This window comes from Oryctolagus cuniculus, chromosome 14, assembly GCF_964237555.1.
Source record: "Oryctolagus cuniculus chromosome 14, mOryCun1.1, whole genome shotgun sequence".
Classification (NCBI taxonomy): domain Eukaryota; kingdom Metazoa; phylum Chordata; class Mammalia; order Lagomorpha; family Leporidae; genus Oryctolagus; species Oryctolagus cuniculus.
This window is the reverse complement of record NC_091445.1, coordinates 4,886,619-4,912,171: the sequence shown is the minus strand read 5'-3', so window position 1 is coordinate 4,912,171 and position 25,553 is coordinate 4,886,619. Positions and strand designations below refer to the sequence as shown.

General features: G+C 45.7%; 1 protein-coding gene and 1 long non-coding RNA gene across 21 annotated transcripts in view; both read left to right on the top strand.

Annotated features, from left to right (window-relative positions):
* The window catches only part of SSBP2 (single stranded DNA binding protein 2), a 308,220-nt gene that overhangs the window by 136,927 nt on the left and 145,740 nt on the right, over positions 1–25,553 (top strand). The window lies entirely within an intron of this gene.
* On the top strand, positions 1,323–25,235 carry LOC138845128 (uncharacterized). The gene is made up of 2 exons (XR_011381857.1): positions 1,323–8,127; positions 8,335–25,235. It is a non-coding gene; the product is annotated as an uncharacterized lncRNA (long non-coding RNA).

The following is a 25,553-nucleotide window of genomic DNA, read 5'->3' as shown; positions in this document are numbered from 1 at the left end:
AGAGTACAGTTTAGGGAGAAAATTTGTACTTGATTCTCATATGGCGAATCATTAGGGACAGAGGCCCTAAACAGGGAGCAAGTGCACAGTGACTACTGTTGTTCCTTTAGCAATTAACACTCTTTTTTATGACCTCAGGGTGGGGAATAAAGTAGGTTTTCCTTGCAAAGCACAGAGTGAGGAGCCAGGCAGCTAGCACCTAATTCCTGTACTATCCCAGGAGTAAGGGGTGAGGATTCTTATAGACTGAAATTGGGGCTGAGAGATGCATAATAGCTCACGTCCAAGCTCCTGGTTGGTCAGCGGTATTTGTGACCCCTTCGGTTTATCAGTGATGCTGTGCTCTTCAGGGAATTTATGCTGGCTAAGTGGGATTCACTTGGTCTGGGAGTTATGTGAAGGGGGTAGTTAAATTCTGCCCAGACCTGGAGTTCCTCTAAACAAACCCCTCCGTACAACAGTGGCCATCAAGGTTCTCCTCCGTACAACAGTGGCCATCAAGGTTCTCCTCCGTACAACAGTGGCCATCAAGGTTCTCCTCCGTACAGCAGTGGCCATCAAGGTTCTCCTCCGTACAGCAGTGGCCATCAAGGTTCTCCTCCGTACAGCAGTGGCCATCAAGGTTCTTATCTCTTGGAGAAGCAAAGGACTCCTTGAGTCCTGTGACTAGAACCTTGTAGGGCCAGTTCATTCCCTCAAGTCAGCGAATTCCTTTTGATAAAGGACGGACAAGGACATCTTGGGCTAAGGGAGGCAGAGTAGAGACTGGGCCCTGCTTTCATGTTGTAGGAGTTTTCTTTAGTTAGAGAAAGAAGGTGACAGTCAGAGAAGGATCTTGAAATTTAGGAAAATATTGAATTTCTGTCATAAATTGGTGTTTTAATGGGAAAATGATGCAGCCCTTTTACTTAAATATAAAGGCAAACTTTTGTCAGATTTATTAAAATTACTTAAAACTCTTCTTTTGGGATCTCTTCACGTTAAGTGGAAAACATATGTTCTTTAATTAAATTGGTCTAGAATATCCAAAACCAAGTAAAAAGTAAATTTTTGTCAAAATTTGAAGCTTTGGAGAGTTGCTATTAACATTTCTCATTAGATACTTCGTTTTCATAGTAGAATATGTTGTATCTTATAATATGTTACATGTTCAGTGATGTCATTAAAAATATTTGATACCTCAGTGTCTATATATATGAAATACTTAAGGTTGAAGATTTAGTTTTACATTGTGAACAGAAGCACTTAAGTTTTTAATTTATTTTTTAAATATTTATTTATTTACTTGAAGAGTTACACAGAGGGAGGGAGGGAGGGAGAGAGAGAGAGAGAGAGAAAGAGCAGTCTAGATCTGCTGGTTCACTCCCCAAATGGCCACAATGGCCGGAGCTTTGCAATCCAAATAGAAGCCAGGAGCTTCTTCTGGGGGTGTGCAGGGGCCCAAGCATTGGGCCATCTTCTACTGCTTTCCCAGGCTGTAGCAGTGAGCTGGATTGGAAGTAGAGCAGCCAGGACTCAATTGGTGCACATATGGGATGCCAGCACTACAGGCGGCAGCTTTACTCACTGTGCCACAGCACTGGCCCCAACACTTAATTTTTAAAGTCTTTGCTGCCACTTTACTTGGAACTGAAGTTACCATAGCCTGGTGGCCAAATTGAGCTCATTGTTTATTAAAAATATAAGCAAGACTATGGAAGCTGATGTCCCATGTTTCCACTTGACATATATTTAGCTTTTAGTGTTTAAATTCATGATACCTGCCTCCTGCCCTCCAGGGGGAAAGAAGAAAGACAAGATTTCTGTCTTGAGTCACCTAGCAATTTCAAAGTCAAAAAGAATAATCTGGAACTGGCTGCTTCCTCCTCATATCCAGAAATTCTGCGAGGTGCCGCCCCCCACCATGCACACCCCCGCATTTCCTATGGAAGCTGCTTTCTCATGGGTTTTCCTTCCATGACTTGGACGCAGTACATACAGGACACATCACATTCTGACTATTTGATGGTTTGGCCCGGGAGTGCAGTGGAGGATGGCCCAAGTGCTTGGGCCCTGCACCCCACGGGAGACCAGGATAAACACCTGGCTCCTGCCTTCGGATCAGCGCGGTGCACCGGCTGCAGCGCACCGGCCGTGACGACCATTGGAGGGTGAACCAACGGCAAAAGGAGGACCTTTCTCTCTGTCTCTCTCTCTCTCACTGTCCACTCTGCCTGTCAAAAAAAAAAAAAATAGCTCTAAAGGGTGAACTTAAGGATTTCTTCTCAGGTTACACATCAAGTGATTTGCCAAGACAAATCCTGCTTTTTCTTGCTGTAGAAACACACTGCACACTGCAGAAACAAATGCAGAGGCCAGATCATTTGTCTTCTCTACTAAGTGAACTGTGAAGATTTTACATGGCACCATCTTCCTTGGTAAACTGAGAACTCGAATTCATAAGTTCTAGGCAGCATTTCTTGTATGTTTAAGTGTAGTTCTAAATGTCTCTGAAATTGGCTTGCATCTCATAATCGATAAGAAAGTTCCTTGCATGATCTCATTATTTGACAACAGTTTCCTTATTTTGTGTTAAATAACACTGTGTATTTTAAGATCAGCGACATCTTAGATCTGATGGAATCTAGTTACGGTAGACATGTCTCCATCTTTGAGCTGGACTGTAACAGTAAGTTATATTTTTTGAAGGAGTCTGCTCAGCTGTTATACCTCCTGCAATGTCAGTTGTATGAAGTTTAATGGGACAGTTTCAGGTTTTTTTCCTCATGTGCAATGTGGCAAATTATTTTGAATGATGATCTGCAAGTATTTTTATTATCCGTTTCCAGTTGTGTTTGTAAATCTTTCGGTAGCACTAAACTATTCAGAAAGACATTCTGAGTTTTACTTGTATATGCTAATTTTATTTTTCAAAATGTGGTACAATGTAGTAGAGATCATAGAATTGTTTTTGTGAAGTTTAAATGTCACAAGCACAGCCAGGACTTAGTTTTTCCCATCATAAAAGGTGAAGTTGATCATAAATAATTGTGAAAGTTTTCTGTGTGTTATGCAGCAATAGAGCACCAGCATAGAATTGAATACTGGAAGTGGGTGCCTGCCATCAGCTTGAGGGCTGGGAAAGACAGTTCCTGATGCCTGCAGGGACTCACGGAAACTGGTGCGAAGGGCTTGGGGGAGAGATGGCAGTGCTGTTGGGAGCTGGGAATAAGTTCTTTGTTACCTGCCAGCAAGGCTGTCGGCCAGGGTAACATGGAAAGTAGAAAACAAGGCAGTGGGTCGTTTGCAGTCTCAGATCTGCAAAGATGTCCAGGCAGAAAGCGAAAGTGTCAGCAGGTTTGTTCAGCTGCATCTCATGGGAATTCTTGTTTTCCAGCGAAGAGTTCTCAAAATAACGCGGCACCTCAATGCCAACGTCAAATCCAGGGCAGACTTGGGAAAGTGTGGTCTTGGGCACAGAAGGAACTAGGGCATGACTGGAAACCCATTGCTAAGTCTGCAGACAGATCTGAGGTGGCGCCACATGGAGCTGGAGACGCGGCAGCTCCCAGGCATCTTCGGGGCAGGTCTTGCAGGTCCTTCCACGTTTACCAGAAGGCTTCCGGAGTCTGAAGGGCTTTGCCCCATGGCAGCCTTACCAGGAGCCCCAGGGAGAGCAGGACTGATTGCAGGGAGCCCTGTGCCTCAGTGAGAGGACTCCTAGTGGACAGACATAAAGTCTCCACAAGGAGTGCCAGGTAACAGGGCACCTCCAGGTGGAGAGGTTTGTGGATCCTTGACCTTGCAGAGGCTGGAAAGTGAGCTGGGTTGCAAATGTGGGCCTCTTTTTGATGGAAAAGGAACACAAAAAGTTCTCTCAGGGCGGGTGCTGGGCTCCTGCTGGGTGCCAGGATTCTCAGGACCCCTGATGCCTTGCCCTCACCTCTGGGAATGAGAGAATCTGTGGTGAGTCTCCTGTCTCTGGGTAACGAGGGGCCTGGGCACTGGGGGCCGGTAATTGTGTGTGGCTCCCAGGTCTTCACGGTGACAGGGCCTCCTCTAGGTGACCTGATGACAGGCACTGCACTAGTGCTGTAGTTAGGAGAGACCTGCGGAAGGGTGGAAAGGAGGTGAGTGTGTTGGGTGTTGGGATGGAGGTGAATTGTGGTGACCACAGGGAAGGTTACACCAGATTGAGTTTTTTATACCAGTATCTCACGTTATCAACGTGGATACACTTAGGAAAAAAAGAGTATGCGTTACACATAACATTGTGTTATTGAATTGAGTCATTGAAATGACCAAGGCCTTCATTTAGATATTACACAGTGGTTGGCTTTTCCAAACCAAATTGAGGATTTGTCTTTTAGTAAAATAAACAGCTATTATATTGGTGAAGACTGTTTTAAATGTGCTCTTTTTCCCACTCCTGTCCAAGGATGACGTAAAGCTCTGGTAGAGGCACTTCATCTGCATATGGTCAGCCGTATAATCTGATTGGGTGATGGTGTCACATCCTCTACGTTTGTACACCTTCAAGGATGGGTTCTCTGTTTTCTGGAGCTCAGCACACACAGAGGTGACCAACCTGAAAAGTTGTGAGGAAAGCAGTGGTGAAAGCAACTGTTGCCTTTCTGGTCCACTTTAGTATTTTGTTGCTACATCAAGAAGAACAAGCAAAATAATTTGTAACGATTTTAGTGTTTTTCCTTTGGGTGGTTTTTATTTTAAAATTTTTGGTTATCAAATTATTTCTGGCTTATGCATCCCTCTTCCTTTTTCTCTTATGTATTTGCTTGTTCCTTAAATTCCCCCCTGAGATCCTCAAAGTGGCTGTGAATTACGTATCAGCATGCCAGAGCTGTTGTGGAAGGTTGGTGTGCATTTTCTGCTCTAAGAAACATGCAGGATCTTCAACTCTGTGGAACGCTCATGGATCAGGTGGCATATGGATGACCCACAAATAGAAATATCTGAAAACCAGGATATGTGTTTTAATCCTACTGCTAGCATTTAATCTATACCATCTATTACTTTTCACAAAGGCAGGTGGACCATCTCAACTCCCCTCTTTATTTATTTTGTTCTTTCTTTAATTAAAAATATATTTACATGGTATCTTCAAAAGGTTCATGGAAAATGCGTGCCATGAAAAAAACTATGTGTGGATCTCGATTTTTTTTTTTTTTGCCAAAATAAATGCGTGCTAACTTGTTACGACACGTCTTAAAGGATCTGATCTGAGGCACTAAGAAGGCTGTGACTTCAGTTTCAAAAGATCCGCTCTGAGGATAACATGGATTCTGTTGAAACTGAAGCAAGAGCAAACAGAGTGAGGGGGAGGGTCGGTTGATGCATCCTGAAAAGTTTCTGAGGCCAGCGTCCCAAAGAAGTCAGCAGTGGACACATGGCTAGCTTGCTTTAAGAAGAGGCAAGATCATGTTGAAGATGAGGTCTGGAGTGGCAGACCAGCCACATAAACTCTCAAGGTCATAATTCATTTTGCCCATGTCCCTATTGAAGAGGTCACCGGCGACCAGCAGAAGCGACAGGTAACACTGCAGATGCCACAGCTGGTTCCGCTTACGCAATTCTGACTCGAAAAGCAAAGCAGGGCAGACTTCCAGCTCAATGGATACCAAAACTGTTCTGCCCAGATCTGCCGAAGACAGGGCCAGAGCTTTCCATGGAAATTTTAAACCAGCCGGATCAGATCCTGAGGCTTTTCTTTGAAGAACTGTTCCCAAGAGATGAGCCGTGGATTTCCCAGTACCGTCCTGCAGATACAGCACAGGCAAAGCAGTGGCTACCCAGAGGTGGACATGGTCCACTCAGAGCAGAGGTCCTGGCAGTGGTTATGGGGGTGCTCAAGACGTTTTCCTTGTTGGGTCTCTGGAGGGCCAGAGAAAGGTAGCTCGTGCCTTTAGGAGGGTGTTTGAGGAAGCTGACCAACGCTACGGTAGAAGCCCCAGCAAAGCTGGTGCTGCTCACTCATCCCTTCTGTGAGGCTCCTGATGGAAACCACTGGACATTCAGGTTCAAGTTTCTGCCTTGGCTCCTTCGGACTTCTTTTCATTTCCTAACCTTGAAAAAAATCTGTTGACAATCTAAGGGAGACTACATTGACGTGGTCAGATTCCCAAGACTCTCAGTTCTTTAGGAATAGAAATGGCTGGTATCATTGTTTACCAAGATGTCTTGAGCTTGATGAAACTTAGCTTGAGAAATTAAGTTTTGATGTTTAATTTTTGTCTTTTAATTCTATTTTCCATGAACATTTTGAAGTCCCCTTGTTTTTTGACCCTGCCAGGAATAGCTTAGATGCTGGGAGACTGAAATGAGAGTCCCAACCCTGAGTGAGCTTCTGTGTGCTAGGGAGACGAGTTAACAGATGACTAGAAATACAGACAGCCAACTGCGGGACTTAGGGTTTGCTAGGCTTCACAGGTGCCACAAAGCGAGGCCAGATTCACCTCTGTACCCCACTGCTTACCCTGTTGCCCAGAGTACAACGGCCCCCCAGTCATGTTTGATGATTTTTGACAACGCAGAGATGTCCGAGCTACATTGTAAAGGACGATTTAGGAATCGGTTGTGAGGAATAATTGAAAAAAAGATTTCTTGATGGAGACGGCCATGTGTGCAAAGGCACAAATGCTTGATTAAAAATCCCTTCCCAAGGCCGGCGCTGTGACTCAATAGGCTAATCCTCCGCCTGTGGCACTGGCACCCCCAGTTCTAGTCCCGGTCAGGGCACCGGATTCTGTCCCAGTTACTCCTCTTCCAGTCCAGCTCTCTGCTGTGGCCCGGGAGTGCAGTGGAGGATGGCCCAGGTCCTTGGGCCCTGCACCCGCATGGGAGACCAGGAGAAGCACCTGGCTCCTGGCTTCGGATCAGCACAGCACGTCAGCCATAGCGGCCACTTGTGGGGTGAACCAACAGAAAAAGGAAGACCTTTTTCTCTGTCTCTCTCTCTCTCTCACTGTCTGAATCTGCCTGTCAAAAAAAAAAAAAAAAAAAATCCCTTCCCAAGCCAGAGAATCTGACTCCAAGATAGTAAATGTCTGTCTCTCTGCCTCTCTCTCATTATTTCTCTATCTCCATCTCTGTCCCTCTCTGTCTCCCTCCTCAGCCTCTCTCTGTAACTACTGTTTTTCTAAATAAATTGCAATATGCATCTCTCTGATACCTCCCAGAGGTTGACTATAATATATACTATTTTAAAGATCCCTGTGAAAAGGCCTCTTCATCTGAAAATTTTGCTTGTTTTCGTTGAAGGTGCTTTTCACTGAAGACAGGGGAAAATAGGAACTTGCTCCTGAATGTGAGACTGAAGCATTGGATTCACTCTTGAGCCTTGGTTAGTGATGTGAAGGAATTGCGATTGGCTGTCATCATTAGCTGACAGTTTCCTGTCTGGGCAGAAAGAGGTGGGACATCCTTCATCCTCCCAGTGGCCCCACTGTCAGAGGCTCCGCTTTGGGGACCAGACACTCCCTTTGCTGTACACCCCCAAATGCCAGTCCCCCCGTGGGTTCTGGACCTTCAGGCTATCTAAGACTGTCGCTCTACTTCGACTTAGAAGGACAGGAGCAGTGGTGGTGCTGGCAGGTTATTGCTTGACGTCACCCTGGAGGGTACAGGCAGAGTCATATTTCTTGGCATTTTTCATAAGGGATGGTTACAAGTTTTGTGATTAAGAATCAAAGTAGGATCTGGCCCAGAGGGAAGCATCTGTGATTTTGGTAAATCATAAAGCTAGCGTGGAATACTGTATATCCAACTGAAGAGATTTCTGGTAGCTGACTGTGGGTAGAACAGAAGTTAGAAAGGAGAATGCGGAGGTACGACTGGAGGAGAAGGCAGTGACTGTGTCAGGGAGGGTTTGAAGACCCCATCAGGAGGGTTTTATTTTCCCTGAGGGTTAGTTGGAGCTAATAGGGATTTTGATTTCAGGGAGAGAGACAGAGAGTAATGCAGTTATCAGATTGGTGTTTTTAAAGCATTCACTCAGGTATCAATTAGAAGGGTGGGTTGGAGGAAGCAAAACTAGACATAGGGATGTGCAGCCCATTGTAATACTCACAGTGTCTGCATAACATACTACCCCACAGTAATGGAGCAGAGCAATCACGCAGTGTGCCCTAGGTCCCTGGTCCAGGGATTCAGATTGGGTACAGTGGAGCAGTGCGTTCCTAGGTCCCTTCGTCCAGGGGTTCAGACGGGGAATAGTGGGGCAGTGTGCTCCTAGGCCCCTTGGTCCAGGGGTTCAGACAGGGAATAGTGGGGCAGTGTGCTCCTAGGTCCCTTGGTCCAGGGGTTCAGACAGGGAATAGTGGGGCAGTGTGCTCCTAGGTCCCTTGGTCCAGGGATTCAGACTGGGAATAGTGGGGCAGTGTGCTCCTAGGTCCCTTGGTCCAGGGGTTCAGACTGGGAATAGTGGGGCAGTGTGCTCCTAGGTCCATTGGTCCAGGGGTTCAGACTGGGAATAGTGGGGCAGTGTGCTCCTAGGTCCCTTGGTCCAGGGGTTCAGACTGGGAATAGTGGGGTAGTGTGCTCCTAGGTCTCTTGGTCCAGGGGTTCAGACAGGGAATGGTGGGGCAGTGTGCCCTAGGTCCCTTGGTCCAGGGGTTCAGATGGGGAATAGTGGGGCAGTGTGCTCCTAGGCCCCTTGGTCCAGGGGTTCAGATGGGGAATAGTGGGGCAGTGTGCTCCTAGGCCCCTTGGTCCAGGGATTCAGATTGGGTACAGTGGGGCAGTGTGCTCCTAGGTCCATTGGTCCAGGGGTTCAGATGGGGAATAGTGGGGCAGTGTGCTCCTAGGCCCCTTGGTCCAGGGGTTCAGATGGGGAATAGTGGGGCAGTGTGCTCCTAGGTCCATTGGTCCAGGGGTTCAGATGGGGAATAGTGGGGCAGTGTGCTCCTAGGCCCCTTGGTCCAGGGGTTCAGATGGGGTACAGTGGAGCAGTGTGCTCCTAGGTCCATTGGTCCAGGGGTTCAGATGGGGAATAGTGGGGCAGTGTGCTCCTAGGCCCCTTGGTCCAGGGGTTCAGATGGGGTACAGTGGGGCAGTGTGCTCCTAGGTCCATTGGTCCAGGGGTTCAGACAGGGAATGGTGGAGCAGTGAGCTCCTAGGTCCATTGGTCCAGGGGTTCAGATGGGGTACAGTGGAGCAGTGAGCTCCTAGGTCTCTTGGTTCAGGGGTTCAGACAGGGAATGGTGGAGCAGTGAGCTCCTAGGCCGCTTGGTCTAGGGGTTCAGACAGGGAATGGTGGGGCAGTGTGCCCTAGGTCCCTTGGTCCAGGGGTTCAGATGGGGAACAGTGGGGCAGTGCACTCCTAGGTCCCTTGGTCCAGGGGTTCAGATGGGGTACAGTGGAGCAGTATGCTCCTAGGTCCCTTGGTCCAGGGGTTCAGATGGGGAATAGTGAGGCAGTGTGCTCCTAGGCCCCTTGGTTCAGGGGTTCAGATGGGGTACAGTGGAGCAGTGTGCTCCTAGATCCCTTGGACTGGGGATTCAGATAGGATTGCCTTTGTTCCATGAAATTTGACAACTTCATATTTCTTCTCTATTTTGGAAGATGTTTTTCTTGGGTACAGAATTCTCAATTAACTGTTGTTTTCGTTCCACGGTTCAGTGTGTTCTGTATGGCAAGTTTTTAGAAGGGAAGTTTGTTGTAATTCCTATCATTGTTTTTGTGAATTTAGTATGTATTTAGTTTTTCTGGATGCCTTCTCAATTTTTCCTTTTGTCTTGGGATCAGAGTAGGGTATGTCTAGGTGTTGTTTTCTTCTTGATATTATCTCAACAGTTGGATCTGTGTTTCTTGTCCCATGTGTTTTCATTTACCGGTATGCCAGACTGATGTCCCATAACCCTTAGATTGTCAGTTCTGGTTTTTGATTGCTACTTTTCTTTCTCCTTGTGTTTCAGGTCGAGTACTTTTCATTGACCTGTTTTCAGATTCACTGCTGTTTCCTCACTGTTGAGCCTGCAGATAAGTTTGTCAAAGGCAGTTTTCATCTCTGTTACCATGTTTTTTATTTCTAGCACTTCAGTTTGGTTTTCCTCTTGCTACTCGAGTTTCTTGTTTGTTCAAACGCCTGCTCTACCTTTCTATCAGAACCTTTAACATACTTTGCCAGATACAGGTATTTTAAATTCCCCGATAGTTCCCAGAACTTTGTCATATCAGTTTCTTTCTTTGTGGACAGTGTGTGGATTTCTCTTGTGCTTTCGCTGTGTGTGCCTTTTTGTTGAAAGCTGTCTTGTGTGATAGAAACAGAGGTGAATTTTATTGGCAGCTGCGAAGGGCAGTGTGTTCGTCTTCTAGTTCCTCACTGTACGGGAAGAGCAGCTGTCACATCACCCAGGGTGAGCTGGGCCAGGCTTCCCTGTTCCCCGCAGAGGCTGGTTTCCGGGTGGTTTGACTGTATGTCTGCCCTACTGGATCCAGAGGGGATTTTCTTCCCTGCCTGCACCTCCTGCAGGGACTGCTCTGTTTTCTCCGGCAGCTGTGGCTCCAGCCCAGCCGCCTTCTTAGGTTTCGAAGTTGTCCCCATCTCCCGGGTCCTGTCCTCCCCAGTGGTGGGCAGGTCTCGTCTCAGGATGTGTCCCTGCTTCTGCCCCAGATTGGTGTTCGGGAACTCTGTTCTTGTCCCCCAGCTGTAAGGGGTCTTCCCCAGTGCCCTGATGGCTGCTGGGCTTCTTCCTTTCCCTTCAGTAGTTTCTGGGTTGTGGCTTCTGAGGGGCGAGGGTCGTGGGGGGCTACTTTCCCTTTCCCCCAGGCCGTTCCCTGAGGGAGTCTCCCTCTAGTCTCTCGCTCTCCCCATTTTCTTACAAGTTCCTGGGGGCGCTGGAGAAGAGCCTGGAGTGGCTGTAAGTGCTGGCACTCCAGGTCCCCCAGGCTGCTGCCTGCCCAGCCTCCAGCAGTTTGTTCAAGGTTGAGCTGAGGTTCTCACCAGCCTGCCTTCCGTCTGGCACCTGCTCATGGATCAGCCGAGCGTGTCCTTTTTCTCCTTGGAAGTGTCTGTCTTTGCTTAGTGGAGCTCTCCGATGAGTCCCAGGAAATATAGATTTTTTTTAGACAATCCACCTTTTCTTTATTACACGGTTGAGACTGGGGCTCTTTCCAGCTTCCTGCATCTTAGGTGGACAGCGTTGGTGTCCGTTTGCACACTGAACTGTGCCCCTTGGGTTACTCATGGGTGGCACGTTTGACCTAACAGGTCCACAACTCCCACTATGGTTTTCTGTCTGATAATACTTTTGTCATCTCTGGCCAGAACCTCATCCTTCTGACACTCCTCACCCCACCCCAAACGTGTGAGAGAACTTACAAGAAGCACGTTTTGAAACACTATATTGGTGGGGAAGGAAATCCCCTTTGTAAGAATTAGAACCACCCAAATCCTGTTGTCAGTACTTCTTCTACTGTTGATCCATCTGGAGTCACTCACTCATCTAGCTGGTCTTCCCTCCCACCTACCCCTTTTGGAAAGATTTTCAGAACTTCGTTTTCAGGGGGCTCTTCCAAGACCCAGACAACATCCTGTGTATAAATAATCTCTGGAAAACATGAAACGCCAGAGAAGTTGTGATTTGCAGCTTGTCTTTTCCCTGTATACTTCTTTACCCATGAGTGCATTTATTTTTACTAAGATTAAGTGGACCAGCTATAGTATATCTGACTTCCTGTTTTTGATTTATTTAAAGAACTACTTATTATTTCAGAATACATCTTTGGTTTTAAAGAGTTCTTTTACTTTATTGGTTGTCCAGGTATGATGATTTTTGAAGTTCTGACTTTTTGATACGTGACCTTCATTTCTTTTTAGTTCATAGTAAAGTTTCCAGGCCTCTTGTCATTATTGTTTAAAAACAACTTTTCACCAACAGAAAATACATTTATTCATAGTGTTTATTTTGAAAACTTGATGACTCCATAGCTGTTCTACGAGAAACTGGGCTTGATCACCAGACGCTGAGGCCTCAACCAATCATGCTGACATCTGTGTAGCTATTTTATGTGGTGCAGACAGGTACAAAGTGACCTTAAGTAAGTCCACAACTCTGTTACAGAGAGAAGTTATAGATGCGTGAAGGAATGTCAAGAAGTTCATGGAAAATGGAATTATTTCACTCAAAAAGCTTTGAAATCCTTGCATATGAGGTATCTTCACAAAGCTCGCTGAAAAATCTGTGTTATGAAAAAAGCTACATGAATTTCTAGGGTGTTTTGGGTATCCAAACCCAATTTATCTTTCTTTTATTTTAAAGTTTTTTTTTTTCAATTTTTTCTTTTTTTTTTTTTTTTGAGGGAACCAACTAAATTTTATTTGAAAATCTTCAGATACCACCCACTGTTCACCCAGAGTCAGTTATCCAGTACATACCAGTTAAATATTCATTTATACCAGTACACAGAATTTTTTAAATGGCAAGAGAATGAAAATCACAAACTGTTTGGTGACAGAAATCCCTAATTTAAAAATTGTGTGGGCTTTGGGGTTTTTACTTAGTCCGCATTGTGGGTCAGCAGAGACACAGTGTGGTCACAGGACTCACTATTTTAGATGTTTTGTCTCCTGTGCAGTACTTGTAGGTGGCAATTCTGGGAATTGACTGGCCAAGCAGGTGCAGGGGTGACACTGTCAGTGGAGCCAACACTGCAGAGGAGAACACAGTGATGGGTAGAAGAAACTCCTCTTGTAGCCTTTGTGTGCAGGACAGAGCTGACAGATGATGTGTGTCCATCACTCTGGTGTTTACTGAGACTGTCCCATGCCCCAGGCACCGTGCCAGCCACAGGAGCTGGTAGTGAGCTCCAAGCGGCCCCTAAAGCAGCGTTTAAATCCCCATTTCTAAGCCACTGACCTGAAATGGCTCTTGTAGGTTTTTTTCTCCTATTTAGAGCTATTTTTTAAATTTTCAGTTTTTAACAGACTTCGTGTGATTTGTAGATACAATTTAAGAACTTAATGGTATTCCTTTCCTCCGCCCCTCCCTTCTCTCCCATGCTCTTTCCTTCTCGCTTTCTTTCCATGACTTTTTGAAGTACCCATGTCGGGGGCGGGGGGAGACACACATGAACATCCACATCCGTTGTCCTGCCTCGTGCCCGAGTGTGGAATTGGAGTGACAGACTCCGTGCTTCCAAATCACGGGGACCTCAGTTTACGCTCCCCCTCTGCAGCTTAGCAATGAACTGTGCACAGATCAAGAGTTCATGTTCTTGTCTGGGAAATAAGGAAAACGGTCCCTACTTAGTAGCATCGGTGTGGTCTGCACCATTGTATACAAAAGCCTGCACGAGAGTGCCTGCGCCGTAGCGGACCAGCAGTTGTCTTCGCAGGCCGCAACAGCCAACATGTGCATCGCACAGAGCGCGTCTGGACGCGAGGTCCCAGGGAGCAGCAGCCTAGAAATGCTTCGCTGCCTGCGCCCCCCACCCCGTCCCGCCAACTCCCACCTCACGTCTTTCTCCTTCAGGCGTTGTTTTCCTCTGACGGGTTTAGTTTTTCTCCTTTTCTAAACATGCCTTAGGCCTGCACCGTGGCTCACTAGGCTAATCCTCCGCCTAGCGGCGCCGGCACACCGGGTTCTAGTCCCGGTTGGGGCGCCGGATTCTGTCCCGGTTGCCCCTCTTCCAGTCCAGCTCTCTGCTGTGGCCAGGGAGTGCAGAGGAGGATGGCCCAAGTGCTTGGGCCCTGCACCCCATGGGAGACCAGGATAAGTACCTGGCTCCTGGCTTCGGATCAGCGCAGTGTGCCAGCTGCAGTGCGGCGGCCATTGGAGGGTGAACCAACGGTAAAGGAAGACCTTTCTCTCTGTCTCTCTCTCTCTCTCACTGTCCACTCTGCCTGTCAAAATAAATAAATAAATAAACATGCCTTAGTTGTTCCTGCAAAATCTTTCTTTGCTTATCCTCTTACCGTGGAAACAGCCTCAAGAACAACCCTAATCAGAAATGAGACAGATCTGAGCACTGTTACAAGTTTGCTTGTATTGAGGTTGAACTGTTCATCCATTTAATGCAAATGAGACAAATAATAACAACAGCTCGTGCTTGGGGTCTCCAAGACCACCCCAGACGCAGGCGTTTTCTAGAGTGACTCACAGAAGCCAGGAGCACATAGTCCTGTTCGTTGTTAGGATTCATTACTGAAAATTCTCAGGAAGAAAAAGAGGGGGGCAGTCGGGAGGAAAAGCGGAAGCGCAGGGGCGCAGTCTGGAGGAAACTGGAGGCGAGCTCGCGGCCGCCCCTGCCCTGGCTCGTCCGGTGGGACACACTCAGTTCCCGCTGCCTTGACTCCTGCTACGCGTCCCCCAGGGAGGGCCAGAGGGACCCAGTGCCCGAGTATTTTCCTGTGGGCTGGCCGTGCGTGCATCCTACCTGGCACACACTGAGAGCCCGGCTCCCAGCAGGAAGCAGGCATTCGCAACAGCCGTGTTCTTGGTGGTTCTGGCGCAGGGAGCCACCCTTACCGTTTTGTGAGTGCTGGACTCCTCCCCGGTCCCAGGTCCCTGGTCCCCGGTGCCGGCCGCAGGCCACGCTCCTGTGCAAGCTGTTTTAGGCACAGCCATGGCAAGCGAGCTGTGCTTGCTGTTTTTCTGCACACTGCGGTTAAACCCTGCAGGTCCCTCCAGAAACCATCCGGAAGCTCCATTCACGCTCAGTACGGGGCTCTCAGATGTTGCCTCCTGCTCTGTTCACTGGCAGACACCAGCATTTGAAACAGGCTGTTCTTACTCTATTTTCACTTACTGACTGATGTAATAATATTGTGAAATAATGAATTACCTTTCACTTCAAATAGCATTTCTACTCTTGAGAGTTTAAAAGGCTTTTGTGAGGAAATGCAAATTACAAACACAATGAGATGTCACTTCACACCTCTTAGGACAGCTACTCATTGAGCAGACAAGAGATAGCAAGTGTTGGTGAGCACGTGGAGAGAAAGGAACCCTGTATACCACTGGTAAGAATGTAAATGAGTACAGCCATTATGAAAAGCATTATGGGAATTCCTCAAATTAAAAACAGAACACTGTATAATCTCGAAATTCCATTTCTAGATATATAACAAAAGGAAATGAAATCGGTATGTCACAGAGATGTTTACACTTCCATGGTCATTGTACATTGTGTCCTCACTATTCATAAGAGCCATGTTACGGAATCAAGCTAAGCATCTGTCAGTGGGTGAATGGGTCAAGTAAATGGGATATGTGAGTACACACACACACACACACACACGAGGGGACTTCAGAACGTTTAGGCAGATTAAAAGATTATTTTGTTGCCCAAATTGTTGAGATCTCTGCACAGGTTTTTCATAATACACATTTCCCATGAAATTTTTGAAGACCATATATATATATATATATAAATATATGTACACACATACATGTATGTATACATACACGTATATATGTATATGTACCTATATCTGTACACACACACACGCAATGGAATACTATTCAGCCTATAAAAAGAAGGAAGTCTCATTTGTGAGAACATCAGTAAACTTTGAGGATAGTCCGTTAAGTGAAATAAGCCAGACAAGAAAGACAGGTGTTACATGATGTCACTTATATGAGAAATCTAAAAAGACAGAGTCATGGGTAGAATGTGGCTGACAAGGGGCTAAGGATGGAGGGAGTTGGGAGGTGGTAGTTACAGGAGATAGGAGTTTGGACAGCTAAGAGGAAGGTCGGTTGTACAACACATGACTGTGGTTGTAGATATGTCATACAACGTGCGACTGTGATTGTTGTACAACATGATGACCATGCATTATGTATTTGAAAATTGTTAAGGGAGTAGATGGTAAGCATTCCCACTATAGAAAAAGATAACAATGCAAGATAAGAGATGTGACACTTAGCCTAATTTTGCCAGTCCACAAAGTATGCATGTATCAAAACATGTTGTATACCATAAATATATACAATCATTGTCAATTAAAAAGATGTTTTAAAATATCTTTGGTGTAACAACCTGGAAATGTCATAAAATTTTGTAGCGCATTTTCTACCTCCTGGAGGGAATGGGATTGAAGTGAAGATGGGTAGTGTGAGTAAGGTGGGGTGGAGAAGCAGACAGGAGTTATGGATGCCAGGGAATGGAATAGCCCAGCTCACGGGCCTGGGGTGCCCCCAGGCACCGTGCCTTGGAGGGGCGACGTCACGATGTGTTACTGTGAACAGCAGCTACGGAAGCTCGTGTGCCTGGCCATGCCTTCCCTGTTTGTGTGGGTTCCAGGTGCTTCATGGAAGACCCACTTAATAGTTATGTGGGATCCAGGGTGGGAACGGTGTAGTTCACTTTCATTAGGTTTCTTCAGCTTAAGCGACTTAGCTCACAAGGTTGTTTGAAGATTCAGTGAGGTAATAGGAGAGCATTTCAAAAATCTCACAGGAGTGGGATTAGCAGATTCGTTCATTTAGGGGCAGAGATGTTTTGAAATCCACGAGTATGCCAGATCTTTACAGAGTTCGTGGAAAATGTGTATTCTTGAAAAACTGCATGGATTTCAGGTTTTTTTTTTACATGAAAATAAACATCTTTTTTGTTTTGTTTTGTTTTGTTTTTTTTAACTTTTATTTAATGAATATAGATTTCCAAAATACAGCTTATGGATTATATTGGCTTCCCCCCCTCCCCAATGACTTCCCTCCCACCTGCAACCCTCCCCTTTCCCGCTCTCTCTCCCATTCCATTCACATCAAGATTCATTTTCAAGAAAATAAACATCTTTTAATTCTGTTTTTCCAAAAATTTTTTGAAATGCCGTAGCGTATGTGAAAATTCTATATAAAAGTATTTATGGCCATCATTAAAATCTGTAAGTATCTCATCCCAGTAAGTTAGATGAGGCATATGCTGAACACGTCTATTGTGTGTGGAATTTGTGCGCCCAGCAGTTCTAAGTGTTGTCCTCAGTTTGTCGTCACATGTTCACAGAGTATTCTGGGACGGTGTCCTCTTGCTGCCCAGTGCTGGTGTTCCCTGTCACGGTGTCCACCTCTCACACTCTTGTCCGTGCTGTTCTGTTCTCTCTGTTCCCCTGGATCATAGAGGTCACTGGTTTGGCCTTTGTTTGCTCTGGCATTCCACTCAACCGTTTGATGAACAACTTTTATAAGAATGAGTCTGCTATACCCTCTTCTCTTTCAACATTTTTCAAGATTAAAACATGATGGAAAGAGTTGCCAGGTCCAGGAGAACAAAGCTGTAGAACAAAAGTTCTTTTCTTTTTATTAATAAGAGATGGAAATTATTTCGTGAGTGCCTGGCCTAAAGGTGTGTAGGATATTGTAGATATGCAGACATATTTGTTCTAACGTGAAAAATTAAGTGTATCTCTCCTTCTTTCAAATATGGTATGTACCGCATGAACTATTAGATAATGGGGCTGATTCTTCATTGATCCACAATGGAATAAACTAGTATAGGCATCCAGGTGAAGCATTGAAAACTTAAGACCATATATTTGAGTGTCTTATAAATAAGCTACCCGTTAATGAATAGCTCAGTAATTGACTGATTTATCCTAATCTCTCCAAATTTGTGGCTTATGTAGAAACATATTAAAGTTTATTAAGTAACACAAATGAATATTATACTTATTAACTATGACTCCCGTCTGTCAAGCTAATTTTTGAGTATAGAAACTGCAAAAAATTCAAGAACAGCCACTTGTATGTGTAAATCTGATTTATTAACACTAGAACAACCGTGTTTGATGAAGGTGGACTTGAGATAAGAAAGGCTAGAAGATAGCCATGAGTGGACTTCGCTGAAGCACCAGGGGCACTTGTAGCTGGACGGGAGTAGAAGTGCCTTCTGCTCAAAGGCCGAGGAGCTCGTCGGAACTGGCTTATCTCTGTGGCATCAAAGACCTGCTGCGTCTGTCTGGACGACCAGTGGGGCAGCGTATGGGAAATATAGCAGAATCGTTATTTCTAAAGTGAGGGAGACGCATACATGTGGATAGCAACTATTTTTGTGTTTGATGTAACTTTCAGATGGTTCTTTTTTTTTTTTGACTGCTTGTATTTAAAACATCTACATGTCCAAGAGATTAGCATTCTCTCCAATTATGTGTTACTTTCAAACTTTAACAGCTACTACAGAAGTTTTCTTCAGATTTTTATCATTTTATCTAAAAGAGAAATGCACGTTAGAAAGTAAATTTTACTGCATACTAAAAGTTTAATATACAAATTTAATATAAATGTGTGAAGTTCAACATAAACTTTTTCAAATGAGTGCTTTATTTGTGAACTTATGAGAATACTTACTATTTTAAAGATTATTAAAATGGGAAAGTGTAGTCCTTTGGGACTTGAATTTTTAAAGGCATATATTTCATAAAAATAAACATAATTTTATTCATTGTTTCACTTAATATTTAGTATTTAAAGTTTGTTAAGGGGAAAAATAATAGGAACTCATAGGCCGCTACCCCAAAGAAGAAAGCTTTTGTGTAGTGAAGATGGCCTTTATCAGACGGAACTACCAAAGGTCACCGTGATACTTAGGCAGGCCAAGCTTTATACATTAGGGGAAACCTCTTCACACTGAGGCTCGGTTTGCTGAGAAGACTTTAAAAAAAAAGGATTTATTTATTTACTTAAGAGGCAGAATTACAGAGAGGGGGAGGGAGAGGTAGAAACAGAGAGACCTTCCATCCACTGGGTCACTCCCTAAATGGCCACAATAACCAGAGCAAGGCCAGGCCAGAGCCAGGAGTTGCTTCTGGGCCTCCCACGTGGGTGCAGGAACGCAAGGACTTGGGCCATCCTCCACTGCTTTCCCAGGCGCATTAGCAAGGAGCTGGATTGGAAGTGAAGCACCGGGACTTGAACCAACTCCCAAATGGGATGCCAGCACCATAGGCAGTAGCTTTACCCATATGCCACAGTGCCAGCCCCCGGAAGACTTTTGAAAAGCTGAGTTAAAAGCAAAGGAGTTTTTTGAGATAGAACCTGATTACTCCCGGTATATTTTGAAAAACTCTTAATTTCTGGTTGTTTACATTTGTAGCTAGAATTAGAATTTATAGCTAGAACACAGTTTAAGTTTACCATAGTATTTGTTTGAAGTAGTTATAAGACCATCACATTTTTCGATTATAGTGTTCTGTACACTTTGCTCAAATGAATCCCAGTGAAAAATGTTGAGGAGACGGGATATAGACCTCCTTACTAGAACAAGACCTGCTTCAAATACACTGTTATGAATTTCATAGTGATGTGTGTGTGTGTGTGTGTGTGTATAAATATATATATAAAATGAGCTACCGTGGAGATGGGACCTAAATCTAAACACAAAATTCATTAATGTTTCGTAAGCACCTTGGACACATGGCCTGAAGCTGTTTTTATGCAGTATTTTTAGCACATCTGCATTTGGACTGCAACGTGTAACATGAAGTCAGGTGTGAAATTTCTGCTTGTAGCATTATGTTGGCACTCAGAACATTCCGGGCTTTGCAGCCTGTTGGATTTCCGATCTTCATTTAAGAATGCTCAAACTGCAGTAGTATTAGTTCCGATAGCAACGTCAGAAATAACACCTGACATGATCAAGTGGTTGCTATATACCAGCTTGTGCGAAACATGTTACTTGAGTCACCTTCTAGCATCTCTACTAAATACATATTATTAGCCCCTAATTTCTTAAGATTTATTTATTTGGAACAGTTACAGGGGGGTAGATAGATAGATCTTGCGTCCACTGGTTCACTCCCCAGATGGCCTCAGTGGCCAGGGCTGAGCAGACTGAAGCCAGGAGCCAGTGAGCTTCATCCAGGTTTCCCCTGTGTTTGACAAACTCTTGGGCCATCCTCCATTGGTTTTCTCGGGCCATTAGCAGGAGCTGCATTGGAAGTGAAGTAGCCAGGACATGAACTGGCCCCATGTGCAATGCTGGCAGTGTGCCAAAATGTTGGCCCCTATTAGCCCCTAAGGTTTAAAGAGGGGAAAAAATTAGCATAATTAAGTGACTTGCCCAAGATCAGGCAGCTTCTGAATTATTTGGCCGAGATTTAAGCCCAGATACATAGAACTAAGACCACACTTCAAACTGGTCAAAGGTATGTTAAGAGCACGTTCTAATTGTATAATTAATCCTTACATCAGCAATTACTTGTGGCTAGATTAAATGACAAGACAGAGGTAGTCATTAGTGACTGTTTCCAAGTAGGAGTCAGGAGGCTGGACCTCAGCGTCTCTGCAGTCCTGCCCCCGGGCTGGTGATCTCGCCCGGCCCTTGCTGCTCTCGGCTCCCTCTGGCCCCTTCCAAGGTCCTGAATGAAGGGCTCGGGAAGAGTCACCTGGCCCTGCAAAAACCATACTGACCTTCTGTGTGGGTTAGAAACAACTGAGGGCCAGCGCCGCGGCTCAATAGGCTAATCCTCCGCCTGTGGCGCCGGCACACCGGGTTCTAGTTCCGGTCGGGGCGCCGGATTCTGTCCCGGTTGCCCCTCTTCCAGGCCAGCTCTCTGCTGTGGCCCGGGAGTGCAGTGGAGGATGGCCCAAGTGCTTGGGCCCTGCACCCCATGGGAGACCAGGAGAAGCACCTGGCTCCTGCCTTCGGATCAGTGCGGTGCGCCAGCCACAGCGCGCTGGCCACGGCGGCCATTGGAGGGTGAACCAACGGCAAAGGAAGACCTTTGTCTCTGTCTCTCTCTCTCACTGTCCACTCTGCCTGTCCAAAAAAAAAAAAAAAAAAAAGAAAAAAAGAAAAAAAACTGACTTAGAAAGACTCCTCCGCGATTGAATTTAAATTGCTTCTGGCTTTTTTTTTTTAATGTGTACAATTTAATGAGAAAGGAAAGGACAAAAGAAGAAGTATTCAAGGAAGAGAAACAGGGAAAGGGATGGGGCGGGAGAGGAGTGCTTTAGAGGGAATGGAAAAAGGAGAAGAAAGAACCGTGAAAGAGGAAAAGAGTGAGACTACGAGAAGGACATGAAACTGTGCGGAGAAGCACCGCACACAAGTGAAGGTGAGTGGGGAGAGTAGCCGAGAGCAGAAGGGCAGGCGTCCTGGTGAGGCGCCCTCTTCCAGGCTTCTTTCTGGAAGCTGTGCGGAGCTTGCAGGCTGCCGGTGGAGAGGAGAGCCTGTTCCCTCGGTCACTTTCTCCGTGAGCCTCGTTTATCTTCGTGAAGCATGTGAACCAAGATTCAAGGACCAAAATGGTGTATGAAACATGAAAATGTACTCTGTGCTCTCTGATTTCGTCTTAGCTGTATTGCCTTGAGACACCATTCGTCACCTTACATCCACAGCGCACTGCTACCTGGGACAATCTGCCTTCTCTCACAGGCAGGCAGTGCTGCTTTTCCAAACTGCCAGTAATACAGTTCTCATGAAGGACCCATACCAAAAGAATGAAGCTCTCCTGTCCTTTTTTTTTTTTTTTTTTTTTTTTTTTTTGGACAGGCAGAATTAGACAGTGAGAGAGAGAGGCAGAGAGAAAGGTCTTCCTTCCGTTGGTTCACCACCTAAGTGGCTGCTACGGCCGGCACGCTGCACCGATCCAAAGCCAGGAGCCAGGTGCTTCCTCCTGGTCTCCCATGCAGGTGCAGGGCCCAAGTACTTGGGCCATCCTCCACTGCCTTCCTGGGCCACGGCAGAGAGCTGGACTGGAAGAGGAGGAACCGGGACAGAATCCAGTGCCCCAACCGGGACTAGAACCCAGGGTGCCGGCACCGCAGGCGGAGGATTAGCCTAGTGAGCCACGGCGCTGGCCTCTCCTGTCCATTCTTTACAGATTATGTAGCTCCTGAAATACAGGATTTGTTACTGAAGAACAGACTTAATAGCAGTATTTTACCAGAAGTAGGTGATGTAAGCCCAAATTTAACCAAAAGGATACTTTATTTCACAAAATTAAGTGAATGTGTAATGGTAACTACAAGTTACTTAATCACTGGTGCTTATTCTTTTATAGATGAAAATTTAACTATAAATAAAATCTGCCTATAAAAGAATATTCACAGATTCACATCTGGATCAATGTATTTAAAATATATTGATGGGTGATCTGAAATATTTCTAGGTGATCTGAAAATACATTTGTGGAACATAACTGAAAATAGAAAATGCAACCACTTTTTTAAAAAATCCCATGTCGCACCTATTCTAGAAGAACCATCCAGTTTTGTAATTAGCTACCAAGTTGATCTTCCTAGTCAACAGGATTTTGTATGACGAAATCAAAGTGACCATGTCCTCTTGCCATTGTGCCATGAGTGGACACCACTTCAGTCTGGAAGATTTCGAGAAAATTTTAACATACTAAAGGAGATACTAAATAATGGCCATGGAATCTATTTATAGAAGTAGCTTTGCAAGTTGTCAATAGATTCCTATGTTAAAAAAATAAAATAAGAGGCCGGCACTGTGGCATAGTGGATAAAGCTGCCGTGTGCAGTGCCGGCACCCCATATAGGCGCCAGTTCGAGTCCCAGCCGCTCCACTTCCAATCCAGCTCTCTGCTATGGCCGGGGAAAGCAGTGGAGGATGGCCCAAGTCCTTGGGCTCCTGCACTCTCATGGGAGACCCACAGGAGGCTCCTGGCTTCAGATCAGCACAGCTCTGGCCATTGCAGCCAACTGGGGAGTGAACCAGTGGATGGATGATCTCTCTCTCTCTCTCTTTCTCTCTCTCTCTCTGTGTGTGTAACTCTGACTTTCAGATAAATAAATAAATCTTTTAAAAAATTTTAAAGAAAAAGAACTCTGACTTTGAATGGTTCTGGCATGTAGGAATAGGTGATACTGTTTAGGAAAAGACTCTACAGAGGGTTGGATTAAAACTTAATTCACAACTGTTATTATATCTTAGGCAGCACCCACCTTACACTTGCCCCTGTGTGGTCCCCTCACCCAGTCTGAATGTGAGGAAGGAATCATGAAGGCACAGTCAAGGAGTAACCTGTGGCCCTGGCTCCAGCTTTTCCCACCACGTCTTTTCAGAGTGGAGACCCCCAAAGCAGTGACTGCTTCCTCTGATGTCACTTTTCCTGCTGTCCTCTGTTCAGCATATGTCTCAGTGGGAAATGGGCCAGTTAACGTGGATCTCGGAAATCTGCTCCAGACCCCAAACAAATAATTTTTTTAAAAAATATTTATTTATTTAAATGGCAGAGAGAGAGAGACAGAGAGAGAAATAAAGAGTGAGAGATATCTTACATTTGCAGGTTCACTCGTCAAATTGCTGCAGCAGCCAGTTCAAAGCCAGGAGCCAGGAGCTTCTTCCTGATCTCCCAAGTAGGTGCAGGGGCCCAAGGACTTGTGCCATTGTTCCCTGCTTTCTAAGGCACATTAGCAAGGAGCTGGATCAGCCAGGACTCAAACCGGTGCCCACATCGGATGCCCTGGCACTGCTGGCGGCAGCTTTACCCACTATGCCACAGTGCTGGCTGCCAAACACATACATTTTTAAAAACGCTACTAGGTTGGTACAAATTAAAAGAAATTCAGTGAATTAAAAATTCTATATATTTATACACTTGTGTGTATAAACACGCAGTCTTCAAAAAGTTCATGAAAACTCATATTGAGAAAAAGCTAAGCTTGGATTTTAAAATTTAATGTATCCTCAAATTCTGTTTTTGCATGAATTTTCTGAAGATCCTTCATTTGTTATACCTAAATGAAAGTTTATTTTTTATTTTAGAGATCAGGAGGTGAGACTCAAAGATGTTCATTAACATAGTACACATCCGCAGTGCATGTAAATCACAGATCCACTCACTGACCTGACCCAAAGACACTGTGTACTACTACACTGTCTTCCATTCGAAATAAGTGTGGCAAAATAATAAATCATTCCACACTTATTAATAGTGACCCCGATAATTAAAACCTGTTTTTATTAATAACTGTTGCTGTATATGAAGAGGGAAGAGGTGTACCCTGTGTGAAACTATATCCATTGACGGGGTTAAAGGCTTTATGAGGAAAAGGATTTCTAAGGTGAGATCTCCAGGAGGGGTCGGGTTTGACCATGTGTGTTCAAGCCTGGCGCAGGCAGACAGGACTGGAACCTTAGCAGCAACTGCAGAGTGCAGCGGCGGACCATCACGAAGCTAAGTGCCGAGTGCAGAAATCTGAAAATACTAAGACATCATGAAGTATTTCTGAGTAGAATGAGTAGACACCGGCAGAGTAGTGTCTGAAGTCTGGCAGCAGGGAATGGGGCAAGAGGCAAGTGGTAGTTGAGGGGATGCTGGCAGAAAGAGAGGGAGGAGCCAAATACCAAAGTCTTGGGGCTGGTGTTGTGATGCAGTGGATTAAGCTGCCACCTGCCAGTTCAAGTCCCGGCTGCTCCACTTCTGATCCCACTCCCTGCTAACGCACCTGGGAAGGCAGCGAAAAATGGGTCCCTGCACCCTTGTGGGAGACCAAGACAGAGCTGCAGGCTTTGGCCTGGCCTGCTCCTAGGCAGTGCGGTCATTTGGAGACTGAACTGGTGGGTGGAGGACCTCTCTGTCTCTCCCTGTCTCTGTAATGTTGCTTTTCAAATAAATAGCTAAGTCTTTAAAAAAAAAAATAAAGAAGAAGAAGAAGTTTCAAGTCAAGAAGAAAAATTATGTCAGAAACAGAGTTATGAAGACCAGGAAGAGAAAGTGCATTTCTTACTTTTTTGTCATTCAGTTTTTGTTCATGTAAGTGTGCTGTGTGCTGGGGCAGGATGATTTCAGTTATTTTTAGAACATTGAATTCAGCTGGACCAACTGGAGGAGCAAGACGAAAGAAAGCAGGGCCGGCACCATGGCACAGCAAGCAAAGCCGCCGCCTGCAGTGCTGGCATCCCATTTGGGCACTGGTTCATATCCCAGCTGCTCCACTTCCGATCCAGCTCTCTGCTATGGCCTGGGAAGGCAGTGGAAGATGGATCGGGTCCTTAGGCCCTTGCACCTGCGTGGGAGACCTGGAAGAAGCTCCTGGCAAAACTTGAGAGGGAGTTACCCCAAAAGGAAGGTAGGAGGAATTGTGAAGGCGGCAGAAAACCTGGCAGAGTGACAGTTCTGAGTTTAGAGAGTCAGGGAGCGGCAGTGACGAGACGCTGCTTGGAGGCCATATCCCATCGCAGCGCCCAGGCTCCAGCCCAGCCCTGCTCCCGATTCCTGCATCCTGGGAGGCAACAGCTGAGGACTGAACTGCCTGGGCCCTGCCACCCACTCGGGGGACAGGGGTTGAGTTCCAGGCTCCTGGCTCTCTGCCTTTGGAATAAAATGAAAATGAATTTAATGTAGAAACATTTTTCAAAGATACAAGAGGGCTAACACCAGAAAAGGGATGGGTGGCATCATGTTGAGGTGTGCAGCCCTCATTCAGGAGGACTTCACGATGAGGTGCCTGACTAGGGCTCTTAACTTGAGCCTTGGCTGCTGCTGCTTCACGCACTACAGGGACAGTGGGAAATGCTCCGGATAGAAAAGCCAAGTTTTCTACCGTGCGACTTCCACCGTCGGACAGTAGAAATGGCGCGGGCGCTCAGCACATGCGCACGTCGTGTGGTCCTGTATGCGCTTCCACAGGCAGCCCCTGGAC